Source organism: Pantherophis guttatus, unplaced genomic scaffold (genome assembly GCF_059756535.1).
Source record: "Pantherophis guttatus breed Tessera unplaced genomic scaffold, ASM5975653v1 scaffold_35, whole genome shotgun sequence".
NCBI lineage: Eukaryota > Metazoa > Chordata > Lepidosauria > Squamata > Colubridae > Pantherophis > Pantherophis guttatus.
Window position 1 is genome coordinate 1 of NW_028269850.1, and position 20,275 is coordinate 20,275.

General features: G+C 40.5%; 1 pseudogene across 1 annotated transcript; it reads right to left on the bottom strand.

The window, feature by feature from the left end:
* Window positions 1-4,985: 4,985 nt before the first annotated feature.
* LOC148110993 (F-actin-capping protein subunit alpha-1 pseudogene) lies at window positions 4,986-8,532 on the bottom strand (annotated as a pseudogene). Its single transcript, XR_015730932.1, has 2 exons — window positions 8,435-8,532; window positions 4,986-6,033 (listed from the first exon to the last, which is right to left on the bottom strand). The product of XR_015730932.1 is annotated as an F-actin-capping protein subunit alpha-1 pseudogene (transcript).
* Between the last annotated feature and the right edge of the window lie 11,743 nt (window positions 8,533-20,275).

Sequence of the window (20,275 nt, forward strand, 5' to 3'; positions counted from 1 at the left end):
GCAATCTAGTTTGGATCAGATTATCATGAGTTTGTATCTATTGTGTGCTCTTGTATTGTTTTGGTTGAAGTGGAAGTATTCATGGTTCCCTGGAGCTGGACATGACTGGACCATAAAGAGCCAAGGTGGCTCAGTGGTTAGAGTGCAGCACTGCAGGTTACTTCAGCTGACTGCTAGCTGCAGTTCAGCAGTTCAAATCTGACCAGTTTAAGGTTGACTCAGCCTTCCATCCTTCCGAGATGGATAAAATGAGGACCCAGATTGTTAGGGACAAGAGGCTGACTCTGTAAACTGCTTAGAGGGGGCTGTAAAAGCACTATGAAGCGGTATATAAGTCTAAGTGCTATTGCTATCTTCCTTCCTTCCTTCCTTCCTTCCTTCCTTCCTTCCTTCCTTCCTTCCCAGTGGTTAGAATGCAGTATTGCAAACTAACTCTGCCCACTGCCAGGAGTTCGAGCCTGCAGTTCAGCAGTTCAAATCTGACCGCCTTAAGGTTGACTCAGCCTTCCATCCTTCTGAGGTGGGTAAAATGAGGACCCAGATGGTTGGGGATAATATGCTGATTCTGTAAACCACTTAGAGAGGGATGTAAAAGCACTATGAAGCGGTATATAAGTCTAAGTGCTATTGCACTTACTCCCCTATATAGGGGAGAGCAATGAATCATCTAAAAGCAGTGTCAAAGTTTCTTGCAACTTCAAAGCATCGCCATAACATGCTATCCGTACAGACCATCAAGTCACATATGCCAACGCAGCTAGAAAAATAGGATATAAGCAGAGTGTGATGGTTCCAAGTAATGATCCCAATCAAGTCAGGACTCTGAGGCTGTAGCTTTTTTTCAAAGATCTCCTTTATTGGGTACATCATATCAGGTGTGAATCCAACTCTAAATATTTCCTGCGGTTTGGTATAATTAAAAGAATAGATAATTCCCCACCTACCCAAGTGTCACAGATCATGTTGTCCAACCAGATAAGCGGCAGACTTCTCAGCTGCTCCCTCCTGTTGTTACAAGTGCTCGTTGGGATGACTTTGGTTCCCACAAGCCCTATCACTGTTACGTCTGGCACATTAGAAGAAAACATTTCACACTCCCCTCTCCCCCGATATGTATGGCAACTAAGAAACGAAGAAAACGAGAATACGGCTTTAGTTAAAGTCGTTTTGAGAGTTGACACAGAATAAATAAACAAATATAGAACAGCACTACTAACTCAGAAGAAATTCTCTGAAACGGAGCGAGCGTTTACCCAGGAAATTCATCAATTCTGGCTCAGCTTCAACATCGAGCTCAAAAAAGTTGCTACCCTTGGCAAGATTTCTCTGTAACTGCCACCATTTTGAATTGTGTTATGGACGCAGGCCAAAACCTATTCCGTGGCAGGAAGCTTTTAAGTCTGAGAACTTGATATTGCTTCTGGCATCTTAGTGACTTTTGCTAAAGTAGTTTAGATCTTGGCTGCAAGATGGACCGCCAAGTTGTGAACTGTTGATGCATCTCACTGTTAACTCAAACCGGAAGCAATTCTTTTTTTTTTTTCCCCATCCAACCGAAAGAAATGCCAAATGAAAGCCCACTATAACAATTCAATAGATTTGTTCTACTTTCTCTGATCATTCTCTTACTGACAAGAGATGAACTTCCACTGATCTCCTTTATCATTTACTCAGAGTTGACTGCTATAACTGTGTAAAGGGAAACATCAGCAAAGTGTAAGGCTGAGAAAAACTTTTACACAAGAGAGACAGCTTTGAAAAGACAGCAAGTGAAGGAAGGGAGACCATCTAAGTGAAGGGCTCTATGTACAGTAGCGGCCAAAATTGTGGAAACCTTTTGGGGAAAGTGTATTTTCTAAAACTAGCTAATAACACCACTTTTTTTTTTGGAGTAGTACCCTAAAATTATATATCAATGGAAAGATAATTTAATCAAGAATGTAATGCAATAACATTTATGAAGGATTTGCTATTTAAATAGCAGTTACAGTTTAAAGAAGAAAAGTGAAACATGTAGAAAAAATGAGATATACAAAAAGGATCAACATAGAAAAAACGAGATATACAAAAATGATCACCATGTCAGTTAATACTTACTATACTCTTACTAAATGGTAACCTTTAGCATGAATTACGGCCTTACAACATCTTCCCATGGAGTGAACCAAGTCTTTTAGTTTTGCAGCTGTTATCATGTGAAACCAAGATTGAACGATGGCTTCTATTAACTGGGTTTTATGGCTGGGTCTCTTCTGACTAACAAGTTTCTTTAGTCGGCTCCATAGATTTCCAATTGGGTGAAGGTCTGGGCTATTCCCAGGCCATTCCGGTAGTGGAATAGGATTATCTTGAAACTCCCCCCCCCCAAAAAAGTGGTGTTATTAGCCATCAAACTTCAAAAATACACTTTTCCCACAATTTTGGCCACTATTGTATAAAAGTTGGTTCTCAGAATTTGTCTAGCTCCACTGCAGGATGAAGCAATGTTGGGATTCCCATAAGCTTCAGAGCATCCAAAATTCTTCCCTTGAATACACAGTAACAGAATTGGGAGAAATATTGGAGGTTTCCCAGTCCAACCCTCGACTCAAGCTTAGGTGTTTTCAGAAGGAGGAGGATGTGAAGTAACTTTGGCTGCTTGTGTAAAAAATTGCCGTACTTTTTGGAGTATAAAACGCACTTCCCCCCTCCCCCTAAAAGAGGGTGGAAATGTCGGTGCGTCTTATACACCAAATGCAGCCATTTTTGGCCTCCCGAAATCCCACCCCATGTGTCCCATTTTTACGAAAAATGGGCCCATTTTTCACAAAAACGGGATGTGCAAAGGGCTTGGGAGGCCTGCAGAGTGCTCCTGGGGGCTGGGGAGGGCAAAAACTTTTTTTTTCTTGTTTTCTTCTTCAAAATCTTGGTGTGTCTTATACTCCGGTGTGTCTTATAGTCCGAAAAATATGGTAGCTTATCTTGATGTTAGCAGCTCACTGTCGGTTTCAGTTTTTCCAATGCACGAATGAGCACCAGAATGCGGTACTGTTTGGAAACAGGGTGGAAGTCAGCTCACCAACTGTCTTTGGGACTGATCTTCTCCAGAAGATGGCAGGTTGGGAAATATCTCAAGGTCAGTCTTGTCAAGAGAATGGGACAAAAGGGATATTGATTGCTGCTTGGATGGGATTCCATACAAGTTGTATGTTCCATTGCGAACATCTGTAATAACACCCTGAATAACCAGCAGATGTTTTTCTTTTACGTAATGCGGGGCTGTCTCTCTCTCTGACTTCCTGCTAACTTCTGACATCCTCATTATCTCCTGCTGGCAAAGGCTGAAAGAGGCCCCCTGCTACTCCCTGGATGCTCTCCAAATTGCCAGACACCTCAACCACTTCTTTGTTGCTGGTGCGGTGTAAACACTTAACCGTGAGAGGGAAATGCGCTGAGGCGGCTTTTTCAATATTTGCGAAGGGCATCTCCCCGCCCCCATTATAAGAATTATACAGACATGTTGCTAGGAATTGTGGAATTCCTGTTATATATGGAACGCTTGAAATGGGACAAGAAAGAGTGTGTCTTCCTTCCTTCTTTCCTTCCTTCCTTCCTTCCTTCCTTCCTTCCTTCCTTCCTTCCTTCCTTCCTTCCTCCCTCCCTCCCTCCCTCCCTCCTTCCCTCCCTCCCTCCCTCCTTTCCTTCCCTCCCTCCCTCCCTGCTTCCCTCCCTCCCTCCCTGCTTCCCTCCCTTTCTCTGAATGGGGATGCACCTTCTGAAAATATATGCATCTGTGAAAACACATGTACCGGGGTGGGTTCTACTTACCTTTATTACCGGTTTGCATCGTGCCCATGCGCGCGCTCTTCTGCACATGCGCAGATGGCCTATGATGACGTCCGGGTCAGTGGGCGGAGCCTCCTGTCGGTTTTACTACCGGTTCTTGCAAACCGGTCCGAACCGGGGGGGCAACCCACCACTGATGTTTACACATAAGAAGCCAACTGTGATCTCCTAACCACTTTACCCCTGTTTTTCTACCGTTAATACTGCAAGAGTATTGGTATGAGTAACCTGTGGCCCCCACACCTTCATAGCTATTAAATATGTATGTATCCATGTATCAGTATAGAAGCAGGTATAGATTTTAGTTTGGGCAGGCAATGAAGCCACACATGCACACATGCCACAGGTAACGTAGGAGCCTGAGTGGCGCAGCAGACTAATGCTACTGTTATAGGTAGTATTTAGCTTCCAGCTGCCTGCAATTACTGCGAGTTCAATTCTCACCAGGCTCAAGGTTGACTCAGCCTTCCATTCTTTCTAAGGTAGGTAAAATGAGGACCCGGTTTGTGGGGGCAATAAGCTGACTTTGTATAAAATATACAAAAGTATGAAGGCTATTGCTTAACACCTTAACACCCTGAGTCTCCAGAGAAGGGCGGCATATAAATTAAAATTAAAAAACAAACAAAAAAGTATGTCCATACATTTACTGAAGGTCCTGTTCCATTTCCAGGCATTTAAATGTAGCTTTAGGAAAAATGAATAAAATCACGACTTCCACAAGCTTCGCTCTGCTTTTTTTCCCCCCCTTTCCCTCTTGTATCACTACAGCAGGGGTCTCCAACCCCCAGACCATAGTCCACTACCAGGCCGTTTCCAATTCGGAACTGGGCCACACAAGCAGTGTGCTGGTGCGCACAGATGTGTGAACAGCTGAACTTGTGCGAGTGGTGGGTTGATGCGTGTACACATGCACACACAGCTCAAGTCACACAACTCAAGCTGCATGTGCATGCAGACACGCCTGGCCAATGTTCGTGCAAGTTGAACTGCATTCACGCGAGCACAGGTCGTCACTCATGCAACCCGGTTCCCCCTCTCTCCCCCCGACAGCCAGGCCGCCAAATCACAATGATTGGGGACCGCTGCTCTACGGGATACACTAGCTTTGCATTTCTTCTTCCAAATCTTCCTATCCAGAAGTAGACATGCATCTTCCATTTTATTACACTGCTTATTTTATTGGCTCCTTTACTTTAGAAGATACATCCATTGATTGAGGTTTCCTCCAACTTTTCCGCTTTTCTTCTCCCATTTCTCTGGCCGCACAGAAGCAGGACTTCCACTAGAACGCACGAGCTTCTACTGTCTTCACGGTCACCACTTTTTCCCAATCAAGGCTGGTGTGAGTGATGGGCAGCTGTCTCCGAAAATACTTTATGTAGCTGCTGTTCATGTGGTCATACTCTTCCATTATTTTGCTCTGGATCTCGTTTTCCATTTTTTCCACCAGCTTGGCAAAGTCCTTTGCCGTCTGGGCTTCATCGGTGACCAGCAGTGTCTCCTCAGCTTCCTTGACTGCTGTCAGGTGTATGTTGCCATCTTCAAAGTAGTGTGCCTGGATCGTGATGACCCCGATCACCTGCGTGGATGTAGAGGCAGGAGCTAGAGCAAATGTCCATTCCGATTTCCACAAGCCATTCCAGAAGGCAGAAGGTTTGTATCGGTGGCTTTCAATGCAAGCCACAAAAATCTTCCGCATAGCTGTGTCCTTGACGAAGACACTACAAAGCCCATCAGGATAGTGGTTGTCAACATAAAATTTCAGGGCCTCATGGAGGGCTCTCCTCCATAGTTCTCCTTTCTTGTCCTCTTCGGGATGAGCCTGGAAGTCATTTGGTATTCTCCGCAAGTGGTCATACTTGAAGGAGACCTGGTTCTGTGGATCCAGGAAGTTGTTCTCTTCCAGCTCATTGTGGCGAGTCAAGAGGACCTCGCATTTCTTGGTTCGGAGTGGTGTGAAATGGTCCTTGTTGTACACGGCACAGAGACTGGGTGCTTCCTCACACATCATATGATCATCTTCTACCAGCATGCGTAAGTCACTGAAGGCCTCATTAAATTCTCCAGGTGGAATTTGTTTCAAGAGTCTATGCACTACATGGGCTTTCTCTGTCTTGATTTGGGGATGGTCTACAGACAGTAGCTTTGTAGACATCTTGGCCTAGTTTGCAAAGGATGGATCTTGGAATTGTGAACACAGTTGACCTACAGATGAAAAGGACCCAAAGCATTAACGTAATATTAGTGAGGAGAGTAGGTTTTGATGAACTCTGAGAGCTCATTAAATCAAGAAAACTTGATTGTTCAGGTCATCCCCTTTCAGAAGACTGAATTAATAGAGATATGTTGGTGTGATTTAGCTCTTCAACCATCTCTATCTCCCCTAGAATGGGCTAATCTGAGAGAATAGGATAAGATAGGATAGGATAGGATAGGATAGGATAGGATAGGATAGGATAGGATAGGATAGGATAGGATAGGATAGGATAGGATATAGAATAGAATAGAATAGAATAGAATAGAATAGAATAGAATAGAAAATAGAATAGAATAGAGTAGAGTAGAGTAGAGTAGAGTAGAATAGAATAGAATAGAATAGAATAGAATAGAATAGAATAGAATAGAATAGAATAGAATAGAATAGAATAGAATAGAATAGAATTCTTTATTGGCCAAGTGGGATTGGACACACAAGGAATTTGTCTTGGTGCATAAGCTCTCAGTGTACATAAAAAAAAAAGATACATTCATAAAGCATCATAAGATACAACACTTAATGATAGTCATAGGGTACAAATAAGCAATCAGGAAACAATCAATATCCATATAAATCATAAGGATAAAAGCAACAAAGTTACAGTCATGCAGTCATAAGTGGGAAGAGATGGGTGATAGGATAGGATAGGATAGGATAGGATAGGATAGGATAGGATAGGATAGAATAGAATAGAATAGAATAGAATAGAATAGAATAGAATAGAATAGAATAGAATAGAATAGAATAGAAAATAGAGTTGGAAGGGACCTTGGAGGTTTTCTAGTCCAACCCTCTGCTTAGGCAGGAAACCCTAAGGACTATTTAAAGGACAGTTTGTGTATTTCAGAAGAGACTGGACAGCCACTTGTCTGGAATGATGTAAGGGTCTTTTGCTTGAGCAGGGGGTTGGACTAGAAGATCTCCAAGGTCCCTTCCGACTCTGTTACTCTGAAATCTGAAAATCCTTTTAATCTGAATCACAATATTATAAGAAAGCAGAGATGGCAGGTGAAAAAAGCTTGGAGCACCCCCAGAAGGTTGGAGGCAACTGTATGCATCTCTTGGTGTCCACAAGGATCCCTTCTTTACTTATTTACTTCTCCAAAAAAACAAATGTTAAAGCTATGTGTTGCTAGACAAAGAAACATCTTCCGGCATGAACTACTTGTCTAAGAATGCTTCTGGGCTGTGATGAAGACCCCAGAGGCAGCCTTAGAAGATAGAAATGGTATAGATGGCCTCAAGGGAGTGTTTGCTTTAAAAGCATGCCTTCCTGAAAGAAAAACCAATTAACTGCAAGCTATAGAAACACAGGGTATCCTGGGAAGCCGGAGGAGAGAAGTTCTGCAAGTTCTCCTCCTTACAGATGGTTCACTGGTAGTTGGCCATTCAAACCAAGGTAGCCATTTTGTGAGAGTGCCCACAACAAGCTTCAAAATTTCAACAGTGTCCATCAAATGGTAGGAACAGTGTTATTATTACTCCGACGTTGTACGAGGTGAAACCTCCACTTGGTCTTTTGGATTGAGTAGATTCTGAAAAGGGCTTAAATTTAGGTTGACGCCAGCTTCATAAGTCATGAGGAATGAAGCCATCCTATTCCATTCTGGGTCTCCTTTCAGGTATTTTTAAAGATTCCTTAGTTCTTCCTCTTCTTACCTAACCTTTTCTAGCAAAGAGAAGAACTAGGGGAGACATGATAGCAGTGTTCCAATATTTGTGTGGGGCTGCCACAAAGATGAGGGGATCAAACTATTTTCCAAAACACCAGAAGGCAAGACAAGAAGCAATGGATGGAAACTAATCAAGGAAAGAATCTACCCAGAACTAAGGAGAAATTTCCTGACAGTGAGAACAACCAACCAGTGGAACCAATTGCCTTCAGAGGTTGTGGGTGCTAGCGGCTTTCAAGAAGAGACTAGACAGTCATTTGTCTGAAATGGTAGAGCAGGGGGTTGGACTAGAAGACCTCCAAGGTCCCTTCCAACTCTGTTATTCTATGTTCCAACCCCTTATTTGCAGTGGTGGGATCCTCCCGATTTAACAACTGGTTCGGTGATTACGCAATTTGCACACGTGTGTGCATGCACAGTTTGAAGAAATCTTCACTTCCTGTTTTTTTTCAGAGGAGTAACACAGCTGATTCGCGTGGCAATCTGCTCTACCGCGCGAAGCAGCTGAGAAGATAAAGGTCAGAAAATAGCGCGGGCGGGCAGGTGGGCCCATCTGTACGTCTGGATGAACTGGTTCGCTCCCAACTGATTGTCGGAGCTACCGGTTCTCCCAAACCGGTCTGAACCGGTAGAATCCCACTCTTGCTGATTTGGCTTTTGTTGTTTGAAACCTGACCTGGGACGTGCAACTTCCTGGTTCCAACAGAAGTCCAGAAGAACTTGCTTGCTCTCATTTGATTGCTCCACTGGACTTTGGTTTTCAATCTTGGGTATTCTATGTTTCCTGGCAACCAGGAAATTCCAGTCGGATTCTGACTATTGAGCTGGAAATCAGCTTCAATTCTCCCTCACTTTGTGTGTGTGTATGTGTGTGTGTGTGTGTGTATCTCCCAGAATTCCCCCAAATCATTCCTTAAGGGTCAGAGGCAAACTTTGTCCTTAAATAATGGGGATTGATTTCAAACTGATCTGAAGGCAAAGCAACAAATAAAAAGCATTCTGGTTTCCAGTAGGCTTAGCACATATATTTTTGGTTGGACTCCTTGGTTTCTTAATTTGTTTTTAACACTTCCTAAAATTCAACACTTGGATGGGGCCCTAATATGGACCTCTCTAAGGAAATTTGTTGTAAAGCTTTTTTTAAACAAGCTTTTGATATGCAAAGTTGGCAAGGCCGGAGGACTTTATGCTGTCTCCTTTGATGGCTACCATTTAGTTTACTTCTGAATAGGTTTCCTATGTGTATTTTTTGCTTTCAAAGATACTTATGTTCTGTTGGGCATTTCTCAGAATAAAAGAAGAAAGTCAATTCCCCAGGAGGAGACTTCTTCGGAATTCATTGACAATTGCAGTGAATATAATGAATAAATTTTTGGTGGCACAGGCAAGGGGTATGGTAATGTGGAAGAAATTATTTCTCCTCTAAAAAAGAAGCACCTGTTTTTTTCTATCCATTAGGGTGCTAAAAAAAAAAAAACCAGAGTGGAAGAGTGCAGAAAGCTGAGACAGAAATGGTGGTGGTGATGATAAGACAGTCTAGTTTAATTGTTTGTAATTGGAGAACAAAGCTCAAAAACCAGACTGTCTCATTCCAAGTCCTAAAGATTGAATTCCAGCACCCAGATTATTAAAAGATAACCCCTTGGTGCAATCTATTCCTGGCAGACACATCTACCACAACCAACTGCATTACAATTTGCACAGGTGAACTTTCAATGAGCCTTTAAAAGCAATTCCATAAAAATTGCATTTCCTTCCTTCCTTCCTTCCTTCCTTCCTTCCTCCCTCCCTCCCTCCCTCCCTCCCTCCCTCCCTCCTTCCTTCCTTCCTTCCTTCCTAACTTATAGACAAGCTTCAGACACATTCTAGAAACAGGAAAGTCAATATTTAAATTGAGAGAGGAAAACATAAGGAATGGGATCCAGTTTTCTCCTTGTTTGTATATAGTAGGACATGGAAAGGGAAATATGTTTTCATTTTCCAAACATTTATATTCCAGCATATTATATATAATATTATGCAATTGTATTATATATTAGGAAATTATTTGCAGCAATAGCACACAAGAACTCTCCTGTTTCTAGAACGTGGATGATGTGAAAGTTGAGAATGCCACTGAACTTCCGAGATGGACAAAAATTATAATCTGGCTGTTACCAAAACTCTGAGAAATGTTTATAGTCTTCCACACAAATAAGGTATATTAGTGATATAGATAGATTAGATTGATGATGATGATGAAGAAGAAGATAGATAGACAGACGATAGATAGAAGACAGAGAAGATAGATAGATAGATAGATAGATAGATAGATAGATAGATAGATAGATAGATAGATAGATAGATATTGATCAAATGACAGAGAGACATAGATAGATAGATAGATAGATAGATAGATAGATAGATAGATAGATAGATATAGATAGATAGATAGATAGATAGATAGATAGATAGATATTGATCAAATGACAGAGAGAGACATAGATAGATAGATGATAGATAGATAGATAGATAGATATTGATCAAATGACAGAGAGAGACATAGATAGATGATAGATAGATAGACGATAGATAGAAGACAGAGAAGATAGATAGATAGATAGATAGATAGATAGATAGATAGATAGATAGATATTGATCAAATGATAGAGAGAGACATAGATAGATAGATTAGATAGATAGATAGATAGATAGATAGATAGATAGATATTGATCAAATGACAGAGAGAGACATAGATAGATAGATGATAGATAGATAGATGAGAGAGAGAGAGAGAGAGTCAGACAGACAGACAGACAGACAGATAGATGAGAGAGAGAGAGAGAGAGAGAGAGAGAGAGAGAGAGAGAGAGAGAGAGAGAGAGAAGAAGAAGAAGAAGAAGAAGAAGAAGAGATATTTTGGGTAATGTGATGCAATATGTTAGTTGGCTTAGAATTTATGCATTTCTTGGGTTCTCAGTGCCTTGATTATGAGGAAAAGATTTTTTTTTTAAATCATTTAAAAAATGACAATTTCATCATACCGAACATTAGCAAAATGCCATCCATATTATAAATCCCAAAAATCTGACATTGGTCCATTATGTAAGCTGGGGGTTGGTAAACTATGGCAATTTATCTTGGGACAAGTAATTTTGCAGATTCCATGCTGAACTGAAATGTAATTAGAGATGGACAGAGAACAAGATGAGGGTATGGAAAAGAAAATTGTGGTTTGACTGCAGGCTAAATTAATGCAATATCCCTCTTGTGTGGAAAATAATTAAGAAAAAGATAGAAAACACCATTATTTGTGTGTTTTAAGGTGAAACAGATCAAGTTAATGTTAGCTTTTCTGTAAGTCCTTCTTCTGTTACAGTTCTCTTGAGGAGGTCATTAAAGTCAGGGTTTTTCCCCCCCTAAATTGGGCTAGCCTCTCATACTTTATTAAAGTCAACATATTCCTAAATTGGATTGACCTCTTCTACTTCAACGGCCACAGAGGAGGTAATGCAAATGTATTGACCCAGAGAACGGTCAAAGATGATTCTTTTTGACAGAAACTTCCATCAGTACACCTTAAGTTTCTTAGCCAAGAAAATCTGACATCCTGCCGGAAGTTTGCATATTTCTCTAAAAAAATCAAACTCTGAAATCTGACAGCCTGCCAGACGTTTGCGTATGTCTCTAAAAAAAAACTACTCTCTGCCAGCTTCTGCGTTATGATTCTTCAAACTTTTCTTCTGCGGAACATGTTTCAGCTTTGCCAGCTTATTCTTAGGACCATGGAAAAATTTCATTTCAAATTCTTTCTGAGGTGTTTTGGGATTTAGAACTTTGCTGGAAGTAAAACACAGTAAAATAAAGTTGCACACATACAGAATAACAGAATTGGAAGGGAACTTGGAGGTCTTCTAGTCCAACCCCCTGCTTAGGCAGGAAACCCTACACCACTTCAGACAAATGGTTATCCAACATCTTCTTAAAAACTTCCAGTGTTGGAGCATTCTCAACTTCTGGAGGCAAGTTGTTCCACTGATTAATTGTTCTCACTGTCAGGAAATTTCTCCTTAGTTCTAAGTTGCTTCTCTCCTTGATTAGTTTCCACCCATTGCTTCTTGTTCTGCCCTCAAGTGCTTTGAGGAATAGTTTGACTCCCTCTTCTTTGTGGCAGGCCCTGAGATATTGGAACACTGCTCTCATGTCTTCCCTAGTCCTTTCTTTTCATCAAACTAGACATACCCAGTTCCTGCAACCGCTCTTGATATGCTTTAGCCTCCAGTCCCCTAATCATTTTTGTGGCTCTTCTCTGCACTCTTTCTAGAGTCTCGACATCTTTTTTACATTGTGGCGACCAAAACTGAATGCAGTATTCCAAGTGTGGTCTTACCAAGGCCTTATAAAGTGGTATTAACACTTTACGTGATCTTGATTCTTATCCCTCTATTCAGTGATGGGATGTGTGTGTGTGTGTGTGTGTGTGTGTGTGTGTGTGTGTGTGTGTGTGTGTGTAAATAAATGTGTAACTGACTAAGGATATGCCTAATTAATTTTGTGAGTAATACTTTCCTGCACACATGTTATTTGTTTATAGTATCAAATTTTATTATGTGCTTGTTCACTGACCGCAACGAAGGTTTTGTTCTATTTAGGGCCAGGTCTCCCATGAAGCAGAAGGAAACAAACTTCCTTGGGGGGAAAACTGAGATGCATGGTGAATTGAGTTAAGGCAGTGTTTTTCAACCTTGGCCACTTGTAGATGAGTGTAGACTTCAGTTCCCAGAATTCCTCAGACAGATTTCTGGGAGAAGAAGTCCACGCATCTACATGTTGCTGTGATTGAGAAACAAGGAGTTAAAGCAGGGATCTCCAAACTTGGCAACTTTGAGACTTGTGGACTTCAACTCCCAGAATTTCTCATCCTGCCATGGTGGTTGAGGAATTGTAGATGTTATGGAAGTTGGGTTAAAGGTTAAGGAGAAGATATTCCCAACCAACCACTGCAAGAGTAGATTACTTTCCACATGCAACAATGATGGGAACAAGGCATGTGGATCAACTTACAAGCTCTTGGTAGGGAAGAATTTGCTACAGAGAACACATGGAAATGGCCCCTTCTTCATCAAATAATGTATCTTGTTCAACTGCTTTTGCTCTACTCGTTTTAAATTATGGTAGCCAGCAAATGATTTCTCTTCTGTTTTCCTTCAGCCAAGGTGTTCCAAAGAGCAGAAACAAAAAAATAAAAATAAAAATCATATGTGAAAGAAGTGGGTTTTAACTAGCGGACTGTATTTTTCTAAAAATTGAGAATTTTAAATTTCAACTTCTACTCTTTTTTCTTGAATATTTTCCAACTGATTGCCAAATCAAAAGGGTGAACAGTCAGTGGCCTCTAAGCCAGCAATGTAGAGCCCATAAAATCATCTACAATTGCTAAGTGATTCTTGGATTCAAGCAGTCTGTGCTGGGGGTCAGAGCCAAATGTGTCATCAGCTTAGAATCCTTACATTGATACAAACGATCCAACTCCAACCCCTAATGAATTCCGTTGACTCTTATCTGATGCCAGTTTAGTATTGAACTTTAGCTGACTACATCCTTGTGTATAAAAGGTAAAGATAAAGGTTCCCCTCACACATATGTCCCGACTCTAGGGGGCAGTGCTCATCTCCGTTTCAAAGTCGAAGAGCCAGCACTGTCCGAAGACATCTCCGTGGTCATGTGGCCAGCATGACTCAATGCCAAAGGCACATGGAACGTTGTTACCTTCCCACCAAAGCAGGAGTGGGTTCTACTTACCTTTACTACTGGTTGTGCAATGGGAGCACTCACATGCATGCGCTTCTGCACATGCACAGATCATACCTTATGATGTCCAGGCGGGTGGGTGGAGCCTCCTGCCACTTTTACTATCAGTTCTCAAGAATCAGACAGAACCGGGAGCAACCCACCACTGCACCAAAGGTGGTCCCTATTTTTCTACTTGCATTTTTTACGTGCTTTCGAACTGCTAGGTTGGCAAAAGCTGGGACAAGTAATGGGAGATCACTCCGTTATATGGCACTCCAGATTTGAACCGCTGAACTTCCAACCTTTCGATCGACAAGCTCAGCATCTTAGCTGCTGAGCCACCTCGTCCCTTATTGTGTATACCCTTGAATAAATCTTCTCTGCTGCAGCTTAACATACAGTCCTGATTCTTTGGGTACTGACAGCGATCTCTTTGGTTCCATCCAGAGGTGGGTTTTAGCAGGTTCTGACTGGTTCTGGAGAACCAGAAATTTTGAGTAGTTCAAAGAAGCGGTAGTAAAAACTCTGACTGGCCCCGCCCCCATCTATTCTCTGCCTGCCAAGTCCCAGCTGATCGGGAGGAAATGGGGATTTTGCAGTATCCTTCCCCTGGAGAGGGGTGGGAATGGAGATTTTACAGTTTCCTTCCCCTGCCATGCCCACCAAGCCACACCCACAGAACCGGTAGTAAAAAATTTTGAAACCCACCTCTGGTTCCATCCAAAACTGGAGAAATTAGTCCTTTGCTTCTCATAGTACCATGATGTAGGTGCATGGAGCACTGGGGAAATTACTCCAGGAGAGCAGAGCTATGAGAACATCTCTCCAAAAAAAAAAACAAAAAACTTCAGAGTAGATTGTGCTTCAAATGGAATTAGCAGAGGGTCAGGAAAAATGCTGCCCAGGAACCAAAATGTTTTTTGAAGCCAAATTTGTTTTTTAAAACCAAATGCAAAAACGGACCCCAGGATGAGTTTTGGGATGAAATTCCATGTCTAAAAATGGTGTTGCTTCCCCTTTTTAAAAATTGAGCCTTTTTGGTGATTGGGGAAGAAAACGCGTGACTTAATGGTCAGGAAAAATGCAGCCCAGGAACCAAAATGTTTTTTGAAGCCAAATTTTTTTTTTAAAACCAAATGCAAAAACGGACCCCAGGATGAGTTTTGGGATGAAATTCCATGTCTAAAAATGGTGTTGCTTCCCCTTTTTAAAAATTGAGCCTTTTTGGTGATTGGGGAAGAAAACGCGTGACTTAATGGTCAGGAAAAATGCAGCCCAGGAACCAAAATGTTTTTTGAAGCCAAATTTGTTTTTTAAAACCAAATGCAAAAACGGACCCCAGGATGAGTTTTGGGATGAAATTCCATGTCTAAAAATCGTATTGCTTCCCCTTTTTAAAAATCGAGCCTTTTTGGTGATTGGGGAAGAAAACGCGAGACTTAATGGTCAGGAAAAATGCTGCCCAGGAACCAAAATGTTTTTTGAAGCCAAATTTGTTTTTTAAAACCAAATGCAAAAACGGACCCCAGGATGAGTTTTGGGATGAAATTCCATGTCTAAAAATGGTGTTGCTTCCCCTTTTTAAAAATTGAGCCTTTTTGGTGATTGGGGAAGAAAACGCGTGACTTAATGGTCAGGAAAAATGCAGCCCAGGAACCAAAATGTTTTTTGAAGCCAAATTTGTTTTTTAAAACCAAATGCAAAAACGGACACCAGGATGAGTTTTGGGATGAAATTCCATGTCTAAAAATGGTGTTGCTTCCCCTTTTTAAAAATTGAGCCTTTTTGGTGATTGGGGAAGAAAACGCGTGACTTAATGGTCAGGAAAAATGCAGCCCAGGAACCAAAATGTTTTTTGAAGCCAAATTTTTTTTTTAAAACCAAATGCAAAAACGGACCCCAGGATGAGTTTTGGGATGAAATTCCATGTCTAAAAATGGTGTTGCTTCCCCTTTTTAAAAATTGAGCCTTTTTGGTGATTGGGGAAGAAAACGCGTGACTTAATGGTCAGGAAAAATGCAGCCCAGGAACCAAAATGTTTTTTGAAGCCAAATTTGTTTTTTAAAACCAAATGCAAAAACGGACCCCAGGATGAGTTTTGGGATGAAATTCCATGTCTAAAAATCGTATTGCTTCCCCTTTTTAAAAATCGAGCCTTTTTGGTGATTGGGGAAGAAAACGCGTGACTTAATGGTCAGGAAAAATGCTGCCCAGGAACCAAAATGTTTTTTGAAGCCAAATTTGTTTTTTAAAACCAAATGCAAAAACGGACCCCAGGATGAGTTTTGGGATGAAATTCCATGTCTAAAAATGGTGTTGCTTCCCCTTTTTAAAAATTGAGCCTTTTTGGTGATTGGGGAAGAAAACGCGTGACTTAATGGTCAGGAAAAATGCAGCCCAGGAACCAAAATGTTTTTTGAAGCCAAATTTGTTTTTTAAAACCAAATGCAAAAACGGACACCAGGATGAGTTTTGGGATGAAATTCCATGTCTAAAAATGGTGTTGCTTCCCCTTTTTAAAAATTGAGCCTTTTTGGTGATTGGGGAAGAAAACGCGTGACTTAATGGTCAGGAAAAATGCAGCCCAGGAACCAAAATGTTTTTTGAAGCCAAATTTGTTTTTTAAAACCAAATGCAAAAACGGACCCCAGGATGAGTTTTGGGATGAAATTCCATGTCTAAAAATGGTGTTGCTTCCCCTTTTTAAAAATTGAGCCTTTTTGGTGATTGGGGAAGAAAACGCGTGACTTAATGGTCAGGAAAATGCAGCCCAGGAACCAAAATGTTTTTTGAAGCCAAATTTTTTTTGAAACCAAATGCAAAAACGGACACCAGGATGAGTTTCGGGATGAAATTCCATGTCTAAAAATGATATTGCTTCCACTTTTTAAAAATCGAGCCTTTTTGGTGATTGGGGAAGAAAACGAGTGACTTAATGGTCAGGAAAAATGCTGCCCAGGAACCAAAATGTTTTTTGAAGCCAAATTTGTTTTTTAAAACCAAATGCAAAAACGGACCCCAGGATGAGTTTTGGGATGAAATTCCATGTCTAAAAATGGTGTTGCTTCCCCTTTTTAAAAATTGAGCCTTTTTGGTGATTGGGGAAGAAAACGCGTGACTTAATGGTCAGGAAAAATGCAGCCCAGGAACCAAAATGTTTTTTGAAGCCAAATTTTTTTTTTGAAACCAAATGCAAAAACGGACACCAGGATGAGTTTAGGGATGAAATTCCATGTCTAAAAATGGTGTTGCTTCCACTTTTTAAAAATTGAGCCTTTTTGGTGATTGGGGAAGAAAACGCGTGACTTAATGGTCAGGAAAAATACTGCCCAGGAACCAAAATGTTTTTTGAAGCCAAATTTTTTTTGAAACCAAATGCAAAAACGGACACCAGGATGAGTTTCGGGATGATATTCCATGTCTAAAAATGGTATTGCTTCCACTTTTTAAAAATCGAGCCTTTTTGGTGATTGGGGAAGAAAACGCGTGACTTAATGGTCAGGAAAAACACTGCCCAGGAACCAAAATGTTTTTTGAAGCCAAATTTTTTTTTGAAACCAAATGCAAAAACGGACACCAGGATGAGTTTCGGGATGAAATTCCATGTCTAAAAATGGTGTTGCTTCCACTTTTTAAAAATCGAGCCTTTTTGGTGATTGGTGAAGAGAACGCGTGACTTAATGGTCAGGAAAAATGCAGCCCAGGAACCAAAATGTTTTTTGAAGCCAAATTTTTTTTTTGAAACCAAATGCAAAAACGGACACCAGGATGAGTTTCGGGATAAAATTCCATGTCTAAAAATGGTGTTGCTTCCACCTTTTAAAAATTGAGCCTTTTATGTGATTGGGGAAGAAAACGTGTGACTCCGTGGTCAGGAAAAATATTGCCCAGGAACCAAAATGTTTTTTGAAGCCAAATTTTTTTTTTTGAAACCAAATGCAAAAACGGACACCAGGATGAGTTTCGGGATGAAATTCCATGTCTAAAAATGGTATTGCTTCCACTTTTTCAAAATCAAGCCTTTTTGGTGCCTGGGGAACAAAACGCGTGACTTAATGGTCAGGAAAAATACTGCCCAGGAACCAAAATGTTTTTTGAAGCCAAATTTTTTTTGAAACCAAATGCAAAAACGGACACCAGGATGAGTTTTGGGATGATATTCCATGTCTAAAAATGTTATTGCTTCCACTTTTTAAAAATTGAGCCTTTTTGGTGATTGGGGAAGAAAACGTGTGACTTAATGGTCAGGAAAAATGCTGCCCAGGAACCAAAATGTTTTTTGAAGCCAAATTTTTTTTGAAACCAGATGCAAAAACGGACACCAGGATGAGTTTTGGGATGATATTCCATGTCTAAAAATGTTATTGCTTCCACTTTTTAAAAATTGAGCCTTTTTGGTGATTGGGGAAGAAAACGGTCAGGAAAAATACTGCCCAGGAACCAAAATGTTTTTTGAAGCCAAATTTTTTTTGAAACCAAATGCAAAAACGGACACCAGGATGAGTTTTGGGATGATATTCCATGTCTAAAAATGTTATTGCTTCCACTTTTTAAAAATCGAGCCTTCTGGTGATTGGGGAAGAAAACGCGTGACTTAATGATCAGGAAAAACACTGCCCAGGAACCAAAATCTTTTTTGAAGCCAAATTTTTTTTTGAAACCAAATGCAAAAACGGACACCAGGATGAGTTTCGGGATGAAATTCCATGTCTAAAAATGGTGTTGCTTACACTTTTTAAAAATCGAGCCTTTTTGGTGATTGGGGAAGAAAACGTGTGACTTAATGGTCAGGAAAAACACTGCCCAGGAACCAAAATCTTTTTTGAAGCCAAATTTTTTTTTGAAACCAAATGCAAAAACGGACACCAGGATGAGTTTCGGGATGAAATTCCATGTCTAAAAATGGTGTTGCTTCCCTTTTTTATAAATTGAGCCTTTTTGGTGATTGGGGAAGAAAACGTGTGACTTAATGGTCAGGAAAAATGCTGCCCAGGAACCAAAATGTTTTTTGAAGCCAATTTTTTTTTGAAACCAAATGCAAAAACGGACACCAGGATGAGTTTTGGGATGATATTCCATGTCTAAAAATGTTATTGCTTCCACTTTTTAAAAATTGAGCCTTTTTGGTGATTGGGGAAGAAAACGTGTGACTTAATGGTCACGAAAAATACTGCCCAGGAACCAAAATGTTTTTTGAAGCCAAATTTTTTTTGAAACCAAATGCAAAAACGGACACCAGGATGAGTTTTGGGATGATATTCCATGTCTAAAAATGTTATTGCTTCCACTTTTTAAAAATCGAGCCTTGTTGGTGATTGGGGAAGAAAACGCGTGACTTAATGGTCAGGAAAAATGCAGCCCAGGAACCAAAATCTTTTTTGAAGCCAAATTTTTTTTTTGAAACCAAATGCAAAAACAGACCCCAGGATGAGTTTTGGGATGAAATTCCATGTCTAAAAATGGTGCTGATTCCACTTTTTAAAAATCGAGCCCTTTTGGTGCCTGGGGAAGAAAACGCGTGACTCCGCGGTCAGGAAAAACACTGCCCAGGAACCAAAATCTTTTTTGAAGCCAAATTTTTTTTTGAAACCAAATGCAAAAACGGACACCAGGATGAGTTTCGGGATGAAATTCCATGTCTAAAAATGGTGTTGCTTCCACTTTTTAAAAATCGAGCCTTTTTGGTGATTGGGGAAGAGAACGCGTGACTTAATGGTCAGGAAAAATGCAGCCCAGGAACCAAAATGTTTTTTGGAGCCAAATTTTTTTTTTGAAACCAAATGCAAAAACGGACACCAGGATGAGTTTCGGGATGAAATTCCATGTCTAAAAATGGTGTTGCTTCCACTTTTTAAAAATCGAGCCTTTTTGGTGATTGGGGAAGAAAACGCGAGACTTAATGGTCAGGAAAAATGCAGCCCAGGAACCAAAATGTTTTTTGAAGCCAAATTTTTTTTTTGAAACCAAATGCAAAAACGGACACCAGGATGAGTTTCGGGATGAAATTCCATGTCTAAAAATGGTGTTGCTTCCACTTTTTAAAAATCGAGCCTTTTTGGTGATTGGGGAAGAGAACGCGTGACTTAATGGTCAGGAAAAATGCAGCCCAGGAACCAAAATGTTTTTTGGAGCCAAATTTTTTTTTTGAAACCAAATGCAAAAACGGACACCAGGATGAGTTTCGGGATGAAATTCCATGTCTAAAAATGGTGTTGCTTCCACTTTTTAAAAATCGAGCCTTTTTGGTGATTGGGGAAGAAAACGCGAGACTTAATGGTCAGGAAAAATGCAGCCCAGGAACCAAAATGTTTTTTGGAGCCAAATTTTTTTTTTGAAACCAAATGCAAAAACGGACACCAGGATGAGTTTCGGGATGAAATTCCATGTCTAAAAATGGTGTTGCTTCCACTTTTTAAAAATCGAGCCTTTTTGGTGATTGGGGAAGAAAACGCGAGACTTAATGGTCAGGAAAAATGCAGCCCAGGAACCAAAATGTTTTTTGAAGCCAAATTTTTTTTTTGAAACCAAATGCAAAAACGGACACCAGGATGAGTTTCGGGATGAAATTCCATGTCTAAAAATGGTGTTGCTTCCACTTTTTAAAAATCGAGCCTTTTTGGTGATTGGGGAAGAGAACGCGTGACTTAATGGTCAGGAAAAATGCAGCCCAGGAACCAAAATGTTTTTTGGAGCCAAATTTTTTTTTTGAAACCAAATGCAAAAACGGACACCAGGATGAGTTTC